This window comes from Bos grunniens, chromosome 9 (assembly GCF_055505025.1).
Source record: "Bos grunniens cultivar Pamir isolate PY7600 chromosome 9, Bosgru_T2T1.0, whole genome shotgun sequence".
NCBI classification, from domain to species: domain Eukaryota; kingdom Metazoa; phylum Chordata; class Mammalia; order Artiodactyla; family Bovidae; genus Bos; species Bos grunniens.
The window spans coordinates 72,114,879-72,123,257 of NC_141173.1; positions in this window are offsets into that span (position 1 = coordinate 72,114,879).

Sequence of the window (8,379 nt, forward strand, 5' to 3'; positions counted from 1 at the left end):
TTTTTATTGACAGATTTTAAAGGAGCATAACTGTACCCTTGGGGAAAATCTTTTGTTAGATTCAGGTTACTATATTTACCTAATTATCTGAATTCACAACTTTAAAGAGTGGCCAATTTAATTTAGATTTAGGTTCTTTCAGTATTTTCAAATTCTAGTAGATTATTCTTCAGTTTTCATTTATGATACTGGCTAAAAGAAACTTTTGAATAAAGGTAATTTATTTAAAATAGACTGCTTTTAGAACATGAAAATGTTAAGCTTGAGTTTTGGAGAATTAGACTGATAGCCCTAAAATGCTTTCTAATAGAAAAATCTAAAGGAATGCAATATTTGAGGAAGAGTTTCAAATATGCCTAATTATCAGAAAAAAGTGTTTAGATTTCAGTGTCCTGAAGAAGTTAATCTGTCTTCCTACTTCACTAATTCCCAAGGAGTAAGATATTGGAAAAAGTAGCCAAAACTGTAAATTTGTAAAGCAGGACTTACAACCAACAGTGGATATGTAAATACTCATTTGTTTAAAATTTGTATGCGGAAGGGCTCCTAGTTAAAAAAAAGAAAAAGAAAAACATAAATTATCCAGAGTGGATTTATCACAATTATGTGTTCTAAAAACCCCATCTTTAAAAAAAAATGCCAAAGAAGACTGACACATGGAATTCATTACATTCTAGCTAATGGTTTCAATCAAGTTTATAACAGAGCTGAGTAGGCAGCAAGCATTTTTGGACCTGTGTCTCCAATCACCAGGGCACCCAGAGACACAGGCATTCACACACAGAGGAAATTCAGTGCCCAGACTACTGAAGGCCTCCGCCACCCACACTTTTTACTCCATGGATAAAATAAGTTTCTCTTTTTAAATTTGGGCTCTATGAAAGGCCAAAATAAGTCGGTAGGATATATATTTTTAAGCATAGCACTATGATAAGTTCATAGAATTAGATGGAATTCTATGGGGATTGGTGAAAAGGAGAACTTTATGTGAATGCTTTATTTTGTTAATTTCTTTTCACAAGGATACTTTGAAAGGAATCAGCGTTTGAAACTTACGGTCAGCTATGGGTTTTGTTGGTGTGATGAGGGAATTCTCTGCCTGTGTGTTCAGTTTGGGCCTTCAGGGGGCAGCCAAGTGCAGCAAAGTAACTGAACTGGCATGCACTGCCCTGTTTTCATGCTACCTGAGTAACCCTAGTTCAAAAAAATGCAGCAAAAGCCAAAGTAAGCACTCCTTCTCCATCTGTCACTGTGTGGAAGAGAGCTGAGGCAGCCATATTTAATCAACGCTGAAGTCTCCCCTTGGGTGATGTTCGTGCCCTTCTGTAATATTTTATTCTAAGCCATTTCCCAGACAGCATTATTGATTCGTGTCATTATTCTCTCTCAGCTCCGGGAGCTTGTGCAATGTGATACCAACTGCAGTTCTCTTCATGAACATAACCTCAGAACCAAAAAGAAAGGTGACTGCCTGAAACATTCAGATTTGCCCAGATGGCATATTATGCAGTGTATCATAGGCATTCTAAGCTCTTTCATTCTGACATCAGTTGATTATAATGCATTTGCAAAAATAGAAAATTACCAAAAAAAAGGAGTTTGGTATTTGTGTCTTATTTCTGCTTTTTTACTTCTTAACTCGTAGACTTACGCTCATAGTGATAAGATACTGTATTTTAGGTATTTTGTGTGGGTAGTTGGGATGAGAAACTCCTTTCCCCTGGAAAGCTTATTAAAACTAATAATACACCTGATATTTATCTCAACTAGAGTTCTGAAATTCTTTCCTCTCTCTTCTGTCAGAAACAAAGGATGATGGTAAATATTTTCTATTTTCTTAATGACAGATAGTGGGTTGTCAGAGGAAGCCCTAGTTGTTGAATGAATAAGTGAGAAAAAGAGGGAAGGAAGACAGAAAGCAAGATAGGAAGGGAGGAAAGAAGGAAAATCTAGTAATTTTCATTATTCCTGAGATCTCTTACTCTCAGGAAATGGCTCATTGATCGATTTTCTCAAAGTCATTTCAATTTTTAATCCATCCTTAAAACTGTGCATACTTTCATTTACCTTTCAGGCTGTAGTATCCTAAAAGGTCACAAACCGTCACATCATCCTTCATCTGTGCCCCTACACACATACCCTAATGTGAAAGATCTGTAAAACACTACTGAGATATTTGCAGTTTCAGCACCAAGGTTTTATTTTGTCTTGGACCCAGTGGAGTAATGGAAGCTGCAATGCCCATTCTTTCCCTTCTCTGCCAGAAATGTTTTTCTAATTATTGTATAAAAGACAGCCCCTGTACTACTAGCCCTGCATTTCTGGTTGTATATACTTTAAGAGTCTTTTGGTTTAATTCAGTTTAAGCTTACTATTAGAGTATATTTCTATACAATAGTCATTGTCAATCCAGCATTTTGTCTGCCACTTTCTAAAGCATGAGGTCTTTATAATTTGCCTGAATATCATGACAGATGATAGGTCAAGATTACAATAGTCACAATATTATCAACCATGGACCACCTATGCTTCAGACACTGTATTAGGCAATTTGTTTACATTAACACCTAACCCTCGCAAAAAATATAAGTAGGTATTATACCCAATTTGTATATGTTTAAGTGGAAGCTCAGAGAAATTAAGTAATTACTATTGTTTTAATCATAACACTCAAGTTACTACAAGGAAGGTAACTATTTTCTAAAGAACAATTATGTAATAAGTCCAGGGTAATTCTAAGAAAAGAATTAATGCAAGACACTTGCTTTGATGGATATGAAACTATATAATAAAGACATAATCATTAAAATTAAGATTCTGGCACAAGAATATGCTGATTGATAGGACTGAAAAGAAAATTCAGTAATAAACCCAAGTAGAACTAGTGACTAATTTTACTGAAACTTTCTTAATAAGAGGTGCTTGGCTAAGTTTTCTGCATACTATTTTTTTTTTTTTTAATAATTTTATTTTACTTGGCCCTGCCACTTGGAGTGAGGGATTTTAGTTCCCTGACCAGGGATCAAACCCATGTCCCGTGCAGTAAAAGCATGAGGTCTTAACCACTGGACCACCAGGGAAGTCCTTGTATACTTTTTAATCACTTAATTTTCACATGGTCCTAGGAGGCATTATTATCTCCACATTTTAGACAAGGAAACTGAGGCGTAGACAAATAGATTTAGTAAGCTGTCCAAAGTTATACAGTTTTAGTTAATGTGAACATAAGTTTTTATAATTCCAGAATCAAACTGCTTTACCATTAAGTCCACAGTTTCTCCAATGTTTCATGGAATTTAGTACATGATAAAAAGTAGCATTTTAGGTCAACCAGTGGAAAAACAATACATTATTTAGTAAGTGGTGCTAAGATAACTCTATCAGTGTGGTATCTAGTGTAATCATATCAAAATAAATTCCATATGCCTCAAATATATAAACAGTGAATGTGTAAGTACACTAAAAGAAGTTAAAATGAATATTTTTATATTCTTGGAAAGGCTATTTTAAGTATGATAAGAAAACCAGGAATCATAAAATAAAATGTTGATAGCTCTGAGTATACATTCTTTATGACTTCCCTGGTGGCTCAGACGGTAAAGCGTCTGCCTACAATGCGGGAGACCTGGGTTCAATCCCTGGGTCAGGAAGATCCCCTGGAGAAGGAAATGGCAACCCACTCCAGTACTCTTGCCTGAAGAATCCCATGGATGGAGGAGCCTGATGGGCTTCAGTCCATGGGGTCGCAAAAAGTCGGACACGACTGAGCGACTTCACTTTCACTTTCATACATTCTTTTAAACTTTTGACTGTAAACATAGTTTAAAAGGCAAACAAGTTACTTGAAAAATATTTGCAACATATATGCTAGGCAAAGTGTTAATGATCTTAATTTGTAAATGACTCTTCAAATCAGTATTAAAAGTCAACAATTTAATAGTAAAGTAGGAAAAGTTTATGAACAAATACTTCACAAGAGGAGAAATACAAATGGTCAAAAATATCTGTAATGATCAAAGAAAATGATCATTTAATGATAATTTAAATGAAATTTAATGATCAAATTAAAACAGGAATGAGATAGCATTCTTTGCCTTATTTGATTAGAAACAGATCAATGCTTTTTGTTAACAATGATTTAAGAAAAATCTGAATCTTATGAAATGTAATTTGCTATTAATAATGCTATTACTGAAGCAAAAGTAAAAGCATATATCACTTGTCCCAATGTTCCAGTAATTCCACTTTTAAAATCTTAAGAAAATAATTAGACAATTAAATAAAACTATGTTATAAGATATTTAGAACGTTCAAGCAGATTTATTGCCCCATTACTTATTGTAGAGTTAAATTGGAAACAATATAAATGTCTATCATGAGGGCATTTCTGCTAGAGGTTATGGAATACGGACACAATGGAATACTATGAGCCAGGAGAAGTAATGCTACAAAGCTATATTTATGAGCATGAAAATGTGTTCATGACATTTAAGTTAAAAAAATGCAAGCTACAAGCCATCCATGAAAAATCATTAATACATGTGTAAGGAGACGTCTAATAGTTACTCAACAACACATTATTAGTGTTGCAGTGTTTTTTAAAAAAACTTTATTGTATTTAAATATTTAGTTTGTTTTATGATGTTTTATTTTTACTATTAGGAAAGCAGCAAACTTCTTTATTTTCCTTTTGGGAAACGGTTGGGAGGACATACATGGGCTGGTGCCAAATGAAGCAGTATGGAAAAGTTATTCTGAGACTCCTCAGGCTTCCCACAGGCTTTACAGCCTCACTGGAACATCTTTGCTCCTGAGGGGCAACCACTGTCTTCTCCCTTTTAATGCTAATGTGTTGCCATGATTTTGGTTTGCTCATGACTTTGGCTAGTCATGACCATTCTGTCATGGTGCCATTTCTGCATTTATGGTAACTGGCCTTCCTACTCTCTGGGTATTTACTCCTTAAGATCATGGGGAAAAGGAATCTGATTGACCCAAGGTATCTATTCTTTCCTTCCACTTAGACTCTGTCAAAATGTCATTGACAGGCTTGTGACTTGGTTTTCCTTGAGTTAGGTGCTCACTTTGTACAATTACAGGGGCTGATTGGACTATTACATGACACCTAGGCCAGTTCCTCAAAAAGTTTGGGAGCAAAGTAATTTCCTTTACAAGAGTGTTCTGGTGGAGAGGTAGAGATTAGCCATTTGGCAGTTAAAATTGTAGTATAGTGACTATCCTATTTACTTCCTATGACTGTTCATTTAATAATTTGGAGAGTTGGTGGGGAAGAAGATATCAGAATTTCCTTTTATGTAACTGGATAATCTTGGAAATCTGGAAAAAAGAGATAACAGAATCATATTTAGTAGGAAAACTGGTTTTGTTAAGTTTAGGAAAGTTTGGCATTGAAATAATCAGATACCATTAGCAAATTTGAACTCTAGGTTCAAATACACAGATTACTGAGCACTCTACTGTACATTTTTGAGAACCACTCAGAAATTTTTCATAGTTTGTGATAAATTTTTGCTTCAAGAGATGTAATAACTCTTTACAAAATAAAAAATAGAAAAATAATGATTAAGATGACAATTTAAGTAGTTTGGTCTAAATCTCTATAATAGCAATTTATGGCAACATTAATTAGTCCATGTTGTACCAATTTAAAATTTTAATTTCTTTTAAGTTCTAAATGTCAATGGTTTATTCTGGCCAATTACTATGATTTACTCTCTGTAAATGTCTTATTACAAGTCACAAACTTTACTGACTCATAAGCTAAGATAAGAAATTTAAGTAATGACTTTGTCCAAAGTTATATATTTACTTATTTGCTTGGACAAGGCACGATCAAATCTTGTGCAATTATTCTGGGGGGTAATTTGCTTGGTCAATGTTAATAATACTGTGAAAATTCCCTAAGAAAATAGAAAAAATATTGATATTAGTTATAAGGCCAGTGTTTCAGCCCACATCTGAGGATTAGATTCCATGACATTACTTCTTTCAGATTATATTTATGAAAAGTTTTAATGCAAGTAAGCATAATCCTTTTATTATACCATTCCATTATTTCAAAACCATGATTAAAATTCCCAGTGTGTCTTAGCATATGCTAGCACTTGGGATAGAGTTTTAAAAGGCTACAACTCTTAATATAAAGGAATTTAAAGTTTAGTAGAGGAGACAGACAAATAAAAAGATTATAGCATTATAGCATGTACTTTCCTAGAAAAGTGCGCAGGATGTTATGGGAAGCCGAGACATTATTCCCTTTCTCATTCTTGTTAGGAGTCATCTATATATTAATATTCTCATGAACATTCAAGTGTTGCAATATCCTGGTTTTGAGTCTCTTTTCAAGGGAGAGCTGTAACACATTTTTGGAGTTAATACATAGTCTACACATATGCACACAAGCCCTTAGGCATAATTTCTACTGATATGAAACATGACTTTAAATTCTTGCCAAACAATACTTCTGTAGTGTTTTTTTACTCGATGAGAACTGTTGTATTGAGTTCTGACAGCAATAAAGGTGTTTCATCAATCCATCTCATGAAGTAGTGGTACCCATCTAATGCAACCAACCAAACACTTTATAAAGTTTAATATTCTCATTTCATTTCCAAACACTCACTAAATACATGGTAGATATATATATATATATATATATATATATATATATTTAACATACACATTGTTGATTTTCTATGTAGGATAAAAAGTATGTGCCTTATTTAAGTAATTGGTATTCAACCTCCTATACTTATCTCATTTAAAATTCCTTTTTTTTCCTGCTCTCTACTATCAACTTTCAAGTCATTTTGTAGTGCCCTAGGTCATCTTATTTTGTGGATAAAAATCACTTAATACAAAAAGAAAAAAAAAAGGGGAAAAAGTGAATTGGTGCATGAGCTAAACATTTCCTTGATGGACAGTGCAAAAGACCTAAGGAATTTCCTTGATGATCCGTTTCATTTCCTAGCTATACAACTGAGAAAAAGATAGCCTTCCAAAGAATCCTTTGAGAAAGTCCTCATCTAACCTAATTGTGGGATTTCAATTTCAATTAAACTAGGACTTTTCTCCTCACAGTCTGAAATTGAGAGCGAGACTGGAATCTTTCTATTTCAGTGAAGGCTGTGAGCCAGCCAAATGGCCATGAAGGATAGGAAAATGGATAGAATAAAAATGCTGAATCTTCAAAAATTGTGTTACTACATGTTGAGATAAATATCATGTAGCAGAGGAAAGAGATAGGGTGTTTTTCAGATATTTAAAACTCAATTTACAGCCACTTGCTAATAGAAATAGACTGTAGAAAATGAACAGATTTTTTTCAGAGATCAAGATGCTAAAAGATATGTGAATTGTTAGATAATTGAAAGCTGAATGGTCATATTATATCCATATTTTGACTTGTGCAGTACTTAAAATGCTCCTGATTTGAATTTTTTTTTTCTTTCTCCTTCTCTCCCTTCTTTTGCCCCTCCCTCCCTTCCTTCCTTTCTCTTTTTTCTTCATTTTACTTTTTCAATCTGTTGAGATAATAAGAGAGTGGATGTATGTTTTCACCTGTGCCTCATGTCTGCCTCTATTTCATTTTTAAGCCTGGGGCAATACCCATCTACCCATCTGGAGGTTCCTGCCTGAAATAAAAAGTCTCATTGCTGAAGCTTCCTCTTAGAGTGTTAGAGGCGTTCCTATAATCTTTAGGTTTAATTCATTCTAACATATGCTGATTGGAGACCAACTAAAGTGAAATAAAACTGTTTTTGACCTTCATGTTTCTTTGCAACATTTTCAATTGAACTAAGAGAAAATGCAATAATAAATGGAATCAGCAAATAAGTTTTCTTACAAGGAGTTTACAAAGGTTTACTCAAACTCCTGAGAGGATCTGTGGCCTGTTGTTAGCCCCACAGTTAACTTTTCCAGGAGTCTGCTCCTGATTTTGACCCTTGCGAGCTACATTTCCCAGACTCTGTTGGCCAGCTTGTGGTTGGATTTGACCAGTTTGAGGCTCTAGTGGGAGACTAGAGGGTGGGAGAAGAGAGAAGCTAACTCTCTGACTTTGGTGGCATCCCAGCAATGACTGCTTCTCCTCCATGGCTCCAGCTCCTATCAGACTTACTTGCCATTGCTTGAGCTTCTTCTGAGTAATCGTGTCCCCTGGCTTTTATAATAGCATCTTCAATCTTTGTCTAAGCAGCCTAGAGATGGCAACGCATTCCTTTTTTGTTCTCAGGCTCTGGGTTTCCTTACTATCACGTATGTAACCAATTTTCTGCTTTAAAATCACCTGAACTATTTCTTTCTTCCTGGTTAGACCTTTTCTGATCTGTCTTATTTTTGTAAGTCATTGTTGAAAAA